Below are 15828 nucleotides of genomic sequence, written 5' to 3'. Positions count from 1 at the left end.
TCAATGCAACATTTTTAAGTCCATGTCTTTCACATAGGTTATAATTTCCCATAAATCAATGTTGTTTCCCAAATTCATATGTGTTAGCATCACTGTAAGCTTATGTATGCCATTTTAATATCTCATGAGCTATAGCAACATTTAGAAAATTGTATCTCTCAAGAAATAAGTACTTGACTCTATACAGTTAAATTTCCTATTATGATGTTTGGCTAATGCTCTTTCTTGCACAAATTATTGGACCTTCTTTTGAATTGATTATAATGCATTACCACCTCTGCTGACCACTACTTTGTGTTCTTGGTGTAATTTAACTTACAGTTATCCACATTTAATCTTCTCTACTTAGAAAACAGAGACCAATACAAATCGACACTGTAAATAAGTACACATTCAGTAGAAGAAACAGGGTACATACACCATTATATTTATTTATGTGTTTGTTTTTATTTTATTTTTACCTTTTAACCCTCTTCACCCATTTCTCCCACCCCACTTCTGTCAACCACCAATCTGTTCTCTATATCTATGAGCTATACGTACAGGCTTCCCAATAGAAATTTACCTTCAGTCTTGAAGCACCATTCATTGCTGGAGAGAATTGTGGTGTTTTCACAGGAACCACCCTTAATTTAAATTCACCAAGCAATTAGTTTTATGGTGACTCATCTAGCTGATAAGCAATAGAAAGCTGCCAAAGATTTTGAAGATATCTAGCATTAGAATACTAAAGTTTGAGAAGACTGACTCAACTAAATTGTACAGGGTGGACTAGGGTGGGATAAGAGGGGATGCTGATAGTTTAGTGAAGAGGCCTTTATCAAACCAAAGAGAGAGATGAGCACCTACACAATTTTGGAGTAGTAGCTTGGGGAAGGGGAGTTATCATTTTGTGAGGGGTGTAAATATCTAACTACTATGTTGCTTTGTACATTTGAAACTATTAAAATAAACAGAAAAGGGGGGGGGGAATAGAAAAGAGGCAATTTTCCCCAAATATAGCAATTGACTACATGTGAAGGAAGCAATGGAAAAGGGTCAAATGTGACTCTGATATTTACCCTAAATTATTACACTTTATGTAGCAAACAGACCTAGAAAAAAAAGAGAGAAGAAAAAGAAATCTATCCTCTCTGAGGACTCTCTGGATATAAGGAACATTATATTTCATGTGAATGCGCAGATTTGTATTCCTTCTTCAGAAACTCTTTTGGCTTTTAAAGAAAAATGAAACATAATACTGTTGGTTGGTGTGGCAGACCTTGCTAATTGTCCACTCAATATCCCTTTTCCCTTCAACCTTACTAACAGCATGTGAGGCAGGGATGTGCCAAAGCAAATATTTTCATTTTACAGTTTCTTTTGAGTACAGGGATAGCCATTTGACACAGTTCTGGATGATGGGATATAAAAACGAGTCAAGAGAAGATTTCTGGGCAACTTTTGACTTTCCTGATATGGGCACACTCTTTCCTTTTCATTGTTTCCTTCTTCTTTCTGCCTGGAATGAAACTAGGAGCTTATATGGACCAGCTATCTAAAGCATAGATGTTCAAGCACTCTAGTGGGGTTACTTCTTATCCCTGTGGTTAGGTTTTTATTACATGCAGTCAAAGCAACCCCTACCTGGTGTACTTGCTTGCAGGAACTTGAGAAATTTTATTGGTACTTCATATGATTTCAGCCTTAACCTGATTCAGAAAAGGGAAAATTTGAGGAGTTTATAAGACCCAACATTATGGTTTCATCTCTTCTTCTCCCAACTCAGCTCCTTTCTGCCACGTGACAACCCATAATTCTCTAACAAGAGAAGCAAGAAGGTAAAGTTTCTAGTGTGTGTCTTATTTTCTCTCTGATCTTACACAACCCAAAAACTCTACCCTGACTTCTCGACATAAAGTTAGCATTTCCATTAGACTATTACAATTTATCTAATTTTACATATGGTCAGTAGGGAAGGCTGAGTTTTTATTAGACGGTCATAAACTAATATAGGCAGAAGGATGCAGGGAAATAGCAAAGGTATTTTCAAGTAATTAGTTGGAACTACAGACAGATCAGAAAGAAAGCCATTGTGCAAATGTCAGGCCATTCAAAGTTATTTCACCTAGAGGAGATAACGTCAGATCCCTGCTTTGGATATAAAGAAACTTTTGAAAGTCTTTCAGCCTATCCCAAAATTCTGTCCTAAAATCATTTCTGATCTATAAAGATTTTTTTTTCTTCTCTGCAAAAAAAAAGAAAAAAACAAAGACAATATTTACATATATTTTACATGACTATTTAATCAAAATTAATTCTTTAACCTGATATTTACCTGTCCTACTTTTTGGGGGTATATAAATAGCCTTTTCTTTATGAAAATATGGTGATGGAACATAATAGGTTTTGTTTTTTATTATTTTAATTGGAAAAATAAACAATTACCCACTTCATTTTGCTTTCCCTATTAAAAATATATGTATATATTTAAATATGTATACACCAATTTGGAAATCCCTTAATTTTGTTTTATGGTTGTGGATGTAAAATCTGGTTCCACTGTCCCTTAAAAGAAACATTTGAATTTCATAGCTACCTTCCAACCTAATCTTATACTTCACTCTGTCCAGATTCCTAGTGCTATAGATTCCTCTGTCAGTTGAAACATTAACTTAATAATTCACTATCTTCCAAGGCATCAACTCAAGAGTATTTCTTTCCATCACTTTTACTTCTTTCCCTTGCTTCCAGGAACACTTATTCACTAACTTTCTATACACCAGTCACGCTGTGACAGATATTCAGGAGCATGGAGACGAAAGGGGTGGAGAGGAAGGAAGAAAGAGATGCAAAGACTTCAAGATATACAACACATACTTTTTACCTTCAAGTAGATCACAGTCTACCGGGGAAGCAAGAGAAAAACAGCTTCATAGTAATATGATGTCATTGGAGTATAGACAGGAGACTCTAGAAGCAGAGAGGAAGGAGTGCCTAATTTTGAGAGTATGAGTCATACATTCTGAGAAAAATCACCTGAGACTTGAGAAGTACATCAGAGTGCATGCAGTGGATTAGGAAAAGGAAGCAGTTGTGTCCGACATGTGCAAAGACTTTAGTGTATGTGAGAGTCTGGTGGTTTAAAGGAATTGCAGCTGGCATGTAGAGAAGTTATGGCTTCAACTCCACTGAAAGGCTCTATTACAATAGACTAGTGTAGAATAGTGGTCTCCAAATCTAAAAGTACAGTAGTCCCACTTATCCACGAAGGATACATTGTAAGAGACCCAATAGATGCCTAAAACTGAAGATAGTTCCCAATCCTACATATAGACTATAGATTTCTTTCCTATCCACACATACCTATGATGTAGTTTAATTTAAAAATTAAGCACAATGAGATTAACAATAATTAATAATAAAATAGAATAATATTTTTATTATATACTATAATAAAAGTTACATAAATGTGGTCTCTCTCTCTCTCGCTCTCAAAAAAAAAAAAGCTTTTGTACTGTACTCAGCTTTTCACTCAAAGGAAACACTTTATAGCTTCCTTTCGGCATATCAGAATTGTCAGTACCACTACTCTTGCACCTTGGGGACATTATTAAGTAAAATAAGCGTTACTTGTAGAAAAGCACTGTGATACCCTAACAGTCAATCTGGTAACTGAGTCAGCTACTAAGTGACTAATGGGTGGGTAGTATGTGCAGCATGGAGATGCTGGACAAAAGGATGAGTCACGGCCCTGGTGGGACAGAGCAGGACATCACAGGTTTTCATCACACTATTCAGAAAGGTGTGGCAATTTAAAACCTATGGATTGTTTATTTCTGGAATTTTCCATTTAATATTTTTAGACCATGTTTGACCATGTACCTATGGTCAAACTGAAACCATGGAAAGTGAAACTGCAGATAAGGAGGGACTACTATATAGATGTGCATGCATGTGTCTATACATATGTATGCTTTTGTGTGTGTGTGTGTGTGTGTGTGTGTGTGTGTGTAACAGATATTCCAACTTAGTAGGTATGTTGTCATGCCCTAAGATCTATAAATTGGAGAAACTTCATAGTAATTCTGATGATTCATCAGGTGTGGATACCACTGTCATAAATAATGAGGAGCCCCTGAATCATTATAAGGCAGGGAAGGCATAATTAGATTTACACTTTAGGAAATTCAATCTGGTGGCCTTATGAAAGGTGAAGCGGAGGTAGCTGAGACTATAGACTGTGAGACCAGCTGATGCAGTTGAAAAGAATGAGAATTTAAAAGCAATAGAGTAGAGCCAGAGAAAAAGGTATACTTCAAAGACACTTAGGAAACAGTCAATACAGGAGGGGAAGTTTGTTGGAGAAGAAGTTGAGTTTTAGACTCTTTGGTTTTGAATTGTCTTGGAATAGAACTTGCAAATGCAAGTATTTACACTTTAAAACACAATTCAGACAGAGAAACAAAGAAAGACAAATACCATATGATCTCACTTATATGCGGAATCTAAAGAAAAGAATAAGTGAATGAACTAACCAGAAACAGTTTTGGAGACGAAGAGGAAAAACTGAGGGTTGCTAGATGGGCGGGGGGGTAGGGATAAGGGGGAAGGTGAGGGAATTAGAAAACAGTCAGTAACCACAAGATGGCTGCAGGGTTTTGAAAATTAATTTGGGGAACATAATCAATAATGTTGTAAAGATTTTGTAGGGTATCTGGTGGACACTTGTCTCATTAGGGAGACCACCCCAGGGAAGATGTAGATGCCTGATCACTGCACTGTACACCTGAAGCTGAACAATAATGAATGCCAACTACAATTTTATATATATATGAATATATATATATATGTATGTATATACTTACAAGAAGCAGAGTACAGCATTAGGAATAGAGACAGTGGAAACGTCATGGCTCAGTGCGATGTCAGAGGGATGGTTGATGGGGGAGGGAGGTCCACACAGTGTGAGGGATATAAATGATAAAGTCTAAGTATTACTTTGTCTTATGTACCTGAAACTAATACAAATAAATAAATAAATAATTTTTTTTGAAAAAATGGAAAAAAAAATTCATGATGAAGAACCTCATCTTGATAAATAAATTAGGTTTTGTGTCCCTACTGGTAAAAGTAACGCCAGGTACTCTTAAAATCATATTATTTAGACAATCTAGTAAAATCATAAGACAGATCTTACCTTCTGAAGTGTGAAATTTCCACTTAAAATATTAAATTCAATCTGAAGTTCATGGGATATGCAAGGGTTAATGGATTAAATAAATTAGAGTGACAGATTGTATTACCCTAACCCACCATATTAATTTGATTATCTTTCCACTTAGTACCAAAACAGGATTCTAACCAGAATTACCAGTTTCTATTAGTCCTACATAATCCAAGAACGGTTCATTAATAAGTCCTACTTCTATCAAAACCATTTCTTCAATTTGTCCTTCAAAAAGACTATTGGGGCTACAATGAGATGGAATTGATTCTAATACTTCGGATTTCATTTATACGCTTAGTACTTTTACACACAGTGAACCACATGAAGTATCATGACAGATACTAGGTATCAGTGATATAGATTACTTATAGTCTTGCTTCAAAGTCAGTGTAAAACTAACCGGATAAAATAATATTTTAAGTCTTTCAATAAAAGTGTCCTTAAACAAGGAAATAGCTCATTACATAGATTTTTATCCTAATAAGAGGAACAGCTAGTGCATCCCTGGCTTTTAGAAAAGAGCAGCACACATACAGGCCAAGTTAGCGAGATTCTACCCAGGCTTTAGAAGGAGACTAAATAACTCTTTCCAGTGGTTGACAGCCAACCAACATTTCTCCTTTCAAACCTAAATCCTTTGTGTTTCACTTTCAGCCCTTTCCCTTCTCTTCTGCCTTTAGTGGGTGATAGATAAAAAATGCTTATCAACTGTTCTCTGAAAAAGAAACTGAAAATACTCACAGATCATTTTGAAATTGTTCTTCATCCAGAATAATCCCCAGTCTTTTGACCTTTCCTCGGAGGTCTTATTTTTCAAAACTTGGATAATCTTGGTGGCTTTCCTCTGAACATTTCTGATGCTTTTACATGTATTTTTAGTTGTAGAGCTCAGAAGCAGGCACAGTATTCTGTCTGGTGTGAAATGTATTAAGAGCCATAGCTAATGAATATCACTTCTTACATTGCTGCTTTATGTATGATATCAATACCATGCTGCTTTTTTTCCCTAATTAAAAAATGAATCTTTATTAATCCATGGTGAATTTGCATGGTTCCACTATAGACTGGAGGTATTCTCCTACATATTGCTGGGGAATTCCCATGATGTTTGTATAGTCTGATTTTCTCTATCTTTGTCGCAAGTGAACATGTGTGCCCATATCTGTCATGTTGAAATTTGATCCAGCACAGTGGTGAGTATTATTAAAAATTGATCACATAGCTGACTCTTGTGAAAGCCACTTGTTAATTGATGACCAACTTTTAGGTATAATTTTCAGTTTTATATCCACTTGGAGGCATCTGAATGCCACCCTTGGGAGCAGGATTGGTAAAACTGTGAGGTGGCTAGAGACTAATAAGAGTTATGACTTATGAGTAAGGCAATAGGGAAACCAAAACAAAAGGTCAAAGCAGAGTTTTTAAAATGCTGAAAAATAGAAGAACCAAAAAGGGAACCTGAAAAGAAATCAAACCTGAAAGAGACAAGAGGTAGGCACTGAATTCAACGTCGAAGGCTAGGATCCAGGTTATCACAGTAAGAAGAATAAGAACACCTGAGAGTAAATAGGGTGGAGGGGAGGAGACACATGGTGATTACCCAAGAACAACATTTCTCAAAAATAATTTAGGTTTATCATTAAGAACAAATCAAGTAGGATTCATGGATATGATAGCCTGGCTTACAAGAACTGGGATAATGGATCAAAGCTTGGTGGTACTGATTAACTTCACAATTAATTACCTAGTATGCTATTATAGAATCAAATGAAAGTGAAAATTTAAGTTGAGAATAGCTATCATTTCTCATTGACTCTACCAAGTCCAGCACTACCTCTGAAACCAAACAAAAAAACCCAAAAAAACCCAAATATCATTGTTCAGAAAACTAAAAATAATAAAAATGCAAAACTCTTTCTACTATCCTGCAATTCTGTTTCTTGGATTAAAAAAAAATCATAGCTTATGTATTCTTTGATATGTGGACGCAATTTTCTGGCCCTTTAAAAAGCCATCCCTATTCCTGCTACACAATACATAAAGGAACATTTAGCATCATGTTTCATATGCCATCCCTTACTACATGCAGCTCCCTAGAATACATAATAAAAAGACAAATGAAAAGCACATTAGGAATGCACCTAGTGGTGGGAATCCAGCCAGTGTTGATTGTAGATGTTTTGTTTGAATCAGGGGTTATACTGAAAAGAAGAAATGCACTTTATATAAAAGATAGCATTGCCAGAGATTTCTGGAAGGAAACAGTGTACCCTAACAAATATCATCTTTATCTCCAATATGTGTGTATCAAATGTATGCACTTCATATCATTTTCTTCCAGATCATCCTGTTTATTACATATATAGATTGTATTTGCTTATCATCTATAGTTATTCTTTTGGCTTATTTTAGCAATACTTCTTCACTACATGAAGTAACAAGTTCACAATTGGCTCAGTTTGAGTGGACATTCCAGTGTCTTAAGAAAGAAGTTAAAATTCTATAATTTTCCAAGCCCTGAAAGAATGTCTTCATCGATCTTTCCAGACTCATCTTCTGCTTTACCATATGCCCCAGGTACCAGCCACATTAAACTTTTCAGTCTTTCCTAAATAGGCATGTTCTATGATGTCTTCTGTCCACAATGATTACTCTGCCCAGAATGTCCTAACTTGTCTTCTCTGCCTAGTAAATGCCTACTCACCTGCCGAGTGACTGCTCTAAAGAAATCACTTCCAGGAAAGCTTCTCTAATACTGTAGACTCAGTTAGACACACCCTCTGCAGTGTTTCTTTCTGACACCATTCACTGTGTTTTAATTGGTTGCAAATGTGTTTTGGAACCTTTATTAGACTCTGAGTACCTTATGGGTTCTCCAAGATCTATACCAATATCTGGCATACACTGGGTGCTTAATAAAAGTTTGATGAATTAATCAAGCAATTGGACAATGAGATTTACTATTCTGAAAAGTTTACATAATCCTGGAATCTCCAGATCAATAATTCATAGCTCAAATATTCAATAATGGGCCAAACAGGCTGAGGAGCTAGGAGAATAAAATTAAGGGGTAAAAATTAACCTAGAATAAAGCAACTCTAAATTTACAGTATGGCTCACGGAGAAGCAGGTGTTCCTGTTTCCTGGGGGGCCCATAGAGACAAATGGGTGGCTGAGCTGCTCAGTTTAAATCATGTGGCTACAGGCGACACTGATTTCACAAATAATGGGTGTACAGCCTCGCTTTCACACCCAGAGGCTACTATGAACTATACACACCCTTCCCTTTAACATTTCTCCCTGACAGGTGAATATTAAAGTGGAATACCAGATTATCCACGAGTCTATAAAATGGACAAAAATTAGAGTTCTCAGTCTTTTACACGGCAACTCTTTCTTCATTAAAAGAAACAAAAAGAAGCAAAACCAGAAAAACAGACTTGTTCCTTTAAATACAAGTTTATGCAATACAGTCAGCTCAACTCACCAGCTTTGTTTTAAGTTGGCAGGAAGAAGAGAGACATTCTGTGGAGGCTGAAGGTCCCAAGCTATGGTAACACGTTTTCTTTAGCTTCACCCGAGATTCATCAAGAAGCCATTTCTTATTCTCGTTATTAATAATCTCACATGGGATTTGTGGCAGGTCCCAGGTGAGCCATACAAATTTTAAAGATTTAGTACAAAAGTGACTCCAAATATTAAGATAAAACAGATATGTTTTAGTTCTTTCAGTATTGTTTTATACACAGGATGAAAAATAAAATGAGAAATGCTGTATGTGAAAGAGTCTTGTGAAATGCTACGGAGGGGTGAAAAAAAAATTATCTACTTCACCCTCCGGAAATGGCAGAATTCCAAACTGTTTGGAGTAAGAACGTGTGATGGAGACGAACCTTTGCGTACCCCTGAACACTCCAACTCAGTGTAGTTAAAATGGCTTTTGTCCCTGATGATAAAATCAACTGTTTTTGCTTCTGTTTTATAGCTCGTAGTTCCCTTTCTTCCTCTGTAGAAACATCTCACACATTAATAAACATAAATGAAAACTATTTCTAGTCTCAAACTAAATCCTATAGCTTTGATGGATCATTAAACCCCACTCACAGATTCTTTTCTTGGTCCAATCTAAAATCTTTGTGGAGAGAATGTTAATTTTTTAACTCCCAGCAACCATTTTAGCTCAATTTCTTTGACAGCGACTACCAGGGACGCACAGGGAATGAAACACTTAGCAGACCTGGCCTTGGAGCTTGTTATGCCCCAAGCAAGCAAACAAGAACAAGATTACAGTGGCCCTGAATGGAATCAGAAATGGGAGAGAGGTTTCTCTCCCCCCACAAGAGGCTTCTTGAACTACAACAACTTTAAGATGCAATCTATACTGGGGAAGCCACTCAACACCTGCTAGAAGTTTCTGTGATTTTGCGATCCGTCCTGAGCATCACCACCTGAAAACACAGCCCCCGAACTTCTGTTTCCTCCTGGACATGAGTAACTGCTTGGTTTTGAATTCAGGAAGCTGGAGGCAGTCGAGAGTCATTGACAGACACATAGGAGATGCCAAGGGCTGCTTTCAATTCGAGCCTGAAGTTTTACATTTTAAGAAGACGCACAGTATTACCTGTATACTTCAATATTCACAAAGAAAAAGTGTGGGGCCCCCTTGCACCTGTTAATACTTGCTCCTTATACTGGTGTGACCCATGCAGCTGCTCATTTCAATTAGCCCAGGGCCAGTCTTGGCATTTACCCACAGAAACAATACCACACAAAGAAGGGCCTCTGTGCATTCTTGCTGGCATTCTTCCAAGTTACACTCAGCTTCTGCACGTTTTACCAACCTGTCTGTCTCTCAGAGTGCAAGGTCTTGCTGGACATTTAAGTCCCTAAAAACCAAAGGAGTCCTTCTGTTTCACTTAATTGTTCTTTTTAATTCCCCTTCTGAAACACTATTTCTTCTTTGCACCTCTATTTTATTTTATTTTTCTCAACCTTCATTCTTTTCCTTTCTACCTCCACACAGAGGACACTCAGAATGGCACTTGTGTTTGTTCTCACTTTTCAGCAACAACAACAAAACCGATGAAAGAAAAACATTGATGTTTAGAATTCTCTTTGTTTGTCAAAATTATTTGAAAGAAAAATCTAAATAGGAAGCAATTGCCCCGACTGGGTCTCTTTTGCTTCTGTGTTAAGTTTGTTTTCAAAATTAGGTCGTCTGGTGGGAAGGAGTTATAGACCCTCCTACTCCAACTCATTCCAATAATCATTTGGAGGCAAGGGCTGGGAGGGTGGAGAAATCCTTTTGCCTATATTCAGTGATGAAAACATCTATGACAGCTTCCTCCCCGAATTACTACTAAAAGCACCACCATTCTCTCCCTCTCTTTCCCGAGCACCATCCGACATTCCTTTTTCATTTGAGTTACATTGAATGTGCCCTTTTATGACATGTCTAAGAGATGCTTAGAGACATTTCTTTATTCACTTTCCAAGTCTTCACTGTTGCTAGCACAGGAAATTTATCACCTCATAGGCAAAGACCATGTTCTTACTTTTAGTGAAGTTCTAATCTTGCTGTGAGACATTTCATATATGCCCAGTGTTGGAAAAGTTCCTCCATTCAAATAACGAGGGGTGGGTACCTTCAAAACTACTTGTCTGTTATATTACACATGGACAATGAAATATCTGCCCTGGCCCACGGTTGAGAGTTACTTCCTTTTGCTTCATGATAGAAAATGAGCCAGCTCACTGGGTCTGTCTTGTGTCTATGCAACCAAATGGAACAACATGTCACGAGGTAGGCAGACATTTTTCCCATGCCTTCACCGCCTCCCTAAACTGGCCTCAGTGGGTCACCTATTTTCCATTTGCCAGGAGATACATCTGTAGACAATCGTGTTTTTCAGTCTGAGTGTTTACACATTTAGTAAGATGGCAGATTCTATAAAACTCCTATATCTGTATATATTTGTTTCGCTGTCAAGTTCCCTGTAGTTTTTGTTTGTTCAGGGGCTGAGTATGTAGCAGGTATTTGGAACAATTAACAGAAGTAGGGATACCAGTAGTGGGCAAAGGGTGGAAGAATAGACATTTTAAAAAACAAAGACACTTAAATATTGCACTTAAGAACTGTAGACTAGAACACACCAATGGTGTTCTGTTTAAAGTTTCATCTATTATAATTAAGCTATAAATATGTTCTTTGGCCATAAAATAGTAGACTAAGTATAAAATATCACTTTTTATGAATCTATTTTATATGATTTCTTTTTAATACTAAAACCATATTTTATAAGACTTGTAAAGCTTGAAATGTGAGACATAGATCGTCTATGCAAATGACAAAAATCAGTCCATTCTATTTGCTCTGGGTCATAAAAATGCATATACAGAAAGAACAACCAGGAATGCTTTGAGCGTTTTTGCTATTTGCAGAAACTTATAATCAGATGGAAGGAGCCTTTTTGCTTCTGTGTGGGTGACTAAGATAGTTAATTGGAGCTATGCCAAAGAGTCTTTTTCATATCAAAGCAGTTTGGGGAAAATTATATTTATTTGGATGGTTTCACACTTTGAGTTTTGATTTCATTAAAATCAGCATGAATTTACAATTATAGATTTCTAACTTATTCCATAAGCATAAATGCCAACTCATTTATGTTCTAACAAGTGACACAAGCCTAAACACTTTGCCTAAATAGGAATAAGTGGTCTCAATCCTCAATTTTTCATTATTTTAACAAAATAAATTTAAACAGTCTTTCTTCTAATATTCAAGAGATGGATACCACGAGGTTCTAGGGTTATATCAATGGGGTAGGTTTGGCCCCTGCCTGAAGAAGTTTCCATTTATTTTTAAAGACAGTTATATTAGAATTTATAAAATACAGTGTAATAATTGACCAAATTGTTGCCAGTTACTCCCAGATGAAGTACTACATACTTAATTCTGCTAAGAAGGTCATAGACAGCTTTGTTCAAAATGGAACATTTTAACTAAGCCTTAATGTATGATCAGAAAGAAGGTACTAGGTCAATAACTTTTCTTTGGGTGCTTGAATTAGCAGAAATACCTGGGCTGCTAAATAAATATACCAGAGGACTATAAAGAAAACTGAGTAATCTCTGTAGTGAAACAAGTCATCATTGTCACAATGGTCTTGGGACCCTAAGAAAAATGTAAGTTGTTTCCCAAGAATTGGTGAGCAAGAGAGAGAGAGGGAGAGAATGATACAATAAGAAAGCAATTGATTATAAAGTAGCACTAAGGGGGGAAAAAAGCCAAAGGAAGGCAAAAGTTCCCTGAAATGAATGGTCATAAATACCACTATATATGAATGAGATTAAGTGGGTTAATGAATAGTTAGAATTCAGTTCAGTTTGGGCCCCTTTTCTCCCTGAGTCATCAAGGCTAAGAATATTTGTTGACTTTCATCTTCTAATGAAGTCTAATTATCCATAAGGACCTAGCCAAGTAGTTGACTATGTCTCAAATTGGCCCATGTAAGATGTAGGTTAAACCAAAATGACATTTGCCCTACTGCCCCAGCTAACCCCTTCTCCATTCCACACTGATTCTTCTTTGTTGTTTCACACTCCTATTCTTCATGGCAGACTACCACTTTCCTTCGAGCATAGAAGTCTTCCTAAGCCAAGTGATGAGCAGATTCACATAATAGGCCTTGCTAAGCATTGTTGACTAGAATATATTGTTAGCACTAAAATGTGTAATCTCTACTATTCTTTTACCTAGTACATCTTGCATTAGGCTTTACCACTTATCAAAGACAAAATGATTATAATGTAAAATTCATCAGTGTGGCTATTAAGCCCCCACAAATTGACAGTATTCCCAAGGGAACAGACATATGGCTGGTTGTCTAGATATGTGGCGTTGGAAAAAAAGAAAACTATGTTTCATAAATACTGGGTATTTTTCTTTCTTATATGATAACCTTTCTGAAGATTATAGGTTTTACCTGTAGCTTATTTGGATCAATACCTGTTTTTATGTCAATTCCTAATATCTTTGAGCTCTGTAAAAGTATTCTCTATATAAATACACCTCCCAAATTCTTCCCCACAATAGTAGTGTATCCTGAATTATGTTTAGTGCATGATGCTATATATATATATATGTGGTTGACTACGAAAAGTAGGTATTTACCCAGACAATGCAGCAGTGAAAATTTATGGGTTAGCCTAAAAAATGAGAAAGTTAGACTTTGTTTTGCCTGGAGGAAACAAGCCAAAATGATCTGGAGTTAATTATTCTGTTAATTTACAATTTGGCTAGGTCTACAAAACCTAAAGTAAGGAGCTCTGTCAAGCCTTCTTCATAGCTTCTGTAGCACAGCAGAGGAATAAGACTCAAAAGACCTAGATTTGAGTTTAATTCATATTCCCTGGCTCTACAAATTTGCATAAGTGATATAACCTCCTTGAGCCTTACATTGTTTTTTGTTTTTGTTTTTTCCTATAAATTGGGGACAATAACACCTTCCCTGCCTGTCTCATACAGTGTTTGGAAAAATCCAAAAGGTGATGTAGTGCTAGGCTGCTGTGCTGCACCAGACCACAAAGACTGGTTCCATTCCCAGGATTAGTGAGAATGACCCCAACTAAGACTCCGTGCAAAGTACATACGCAAGAAGAAGGACAGGTGAGAATGAGAAGGGTTACAACTCCGTGATGACTTCTGATTCCCTCGGAATTTACACCTGAAGTTGGTCATCTTACCAACCCAATAATGTATCCACCAAGTCTGAAGATTCCAGAACTCACTGCATTTTAAATCATTTAATGCTGATGGAGCAGTTATTGGAATGGATTACATATGGCCAAATTACCCAAATGCAACATCTCGGTCCATAATTCCCTGCTGCTTCATTGTTACGTAGTTTACTACTTCCATATTAGATTTTCTGGGCTAATGCAAGAGACCTCACTGTGGCCTATCACAGTCCCAAAGATTTTTAAAATATGATGTTAATGCAAGACATGATGACTATTAGGTTCACATAGCTTGGACTTATAAAATACTGCAATTGCTTCTAAGTTATTAAAGAGCTAATTGTAACTTTGTGGATTATCTAGGACTTTAGAATTTATCTTTTTCTTCTTCTGGTGTATTTTTGAAAAAAGTCCTTATTATTTAATATATACAAAAAAAAAACAGATATATGATAGTGGGCAAAATTTATGTTGCAGAAAGATGGAAAGAGATAACACCATCATAGCACCAGGCACCTAAAAATGGGCCAGGGACAATATTTATACTGGTGTGTGATGAACTCAAAATGAAGTACCACTGGTCTGTCTCCTCATTTCTATCCTCGAGCTAGATAGTCTCACAGCCCAGAAATTCTTCTCCTCAGGTTGCTGTAGATGATGATAGCTGCAACACCAATAGTTAATCATTGATCATGATTCAGCTCTTTCGAAACCAGAGTTCCTGTTCACTACAGGGGTGGGAGTTTTGGAGCAACAGTAAAACTGCCACACCAGTTTAACACACCAACTGCCGCAACCCCATGTCAGACCCAGGCTTACAGCCATCACGGCTCACTTTTAAAATAGAGTATCTGTTAAAACAGAGCAACTCGCTTCCTGACCTACCTTTCACAGGCTATCTAAAACAATGTTAAAATTTATCTCTCACTGACTTATGTGCTAAGACATGGTTGTTATTATAACTACTTTGCCAATTTATGGTGATAGAATATATTCCTACTTATGAGTCAAAACATTTTCATGGCCAGGTCATGTGAGTGAAAATAAAACCATGTTTGTACCGTTTAAACAAAAGCATACTTAGTATCAAAACCTTAACATGTTTATTATGAGCTTTCTTTTATGCTGAAGGAAAATAATCTTAACATTCTGCAGAAAATTTCTCACGCACAGTCTGATTTCTTTCAATGAGGTAATGAGATAATCACACAAAAAAATTTATGATGTCTCCTAAGAAACATACCACACTAGGAGATGGATGACAGAGTAAAATGAATATTTCAATGGAATCAGGAGACCTTTGTTTTAACCTGTGATTTGGCCATGTAGCTTTATGTAGGCCACTTAGTTTTTTTGGTTCTTACATTTCTTATAAAATGGATTCTATAGTCCTTAAAATTCTTTCTTAATCAATTTCCTCATCTACAAGATGAAGGTAATCAGAGCGGCTATTCACAGGGTTGCATGAGGAAAAAATGATGTTCAGTAGAAAGTTTATTGTAATAACATTAACAAAAGCTCAGTAAATTAAATATTTCTTAATAAGTATTTCATTATTTATCCTGGGTGCTTATTGTCAAGACCATTACATTATCATGGTATGAATATGGTATATAAGGCACCTTTACTATGTATATAATATAAATATGTAAACTATGTACATAATAGTTGAATCTGTACAATAGGTACAAAATACACGGGAAATGAAGACCAAAACATTGGAGTTAAAATATCTTAGGTTTGATTTTGAACAAACTGATCATTACTGTTTTATGAATATGCAAAAGCAGCCAAACAAGTTTAACAGGTTTTGTGTTCCTTCCCTCTGATCTTGCTGTGTGTGTGTGTGTGTGTGTGTGTGTGTGTGTGTGTGTGTGTGT

This window comes from Rhinolophus hipposideros (assembly GCF_964194185.1).
Source record: "Rhinolophus hipposideros genome assembly, chromosome: 9".
NCBI classification, from domain to species: Eukaryota; Metazoa; Chordata; class Mammalia; order Chiroptera; family Rhinolophidae; genus Rhinolophus; species Rhinolophus hipposideros.
The sequence above is the reverse complement of the archived record's forward strand: the minus strand, read 5'-3'. Positions refer to the sequence as shown.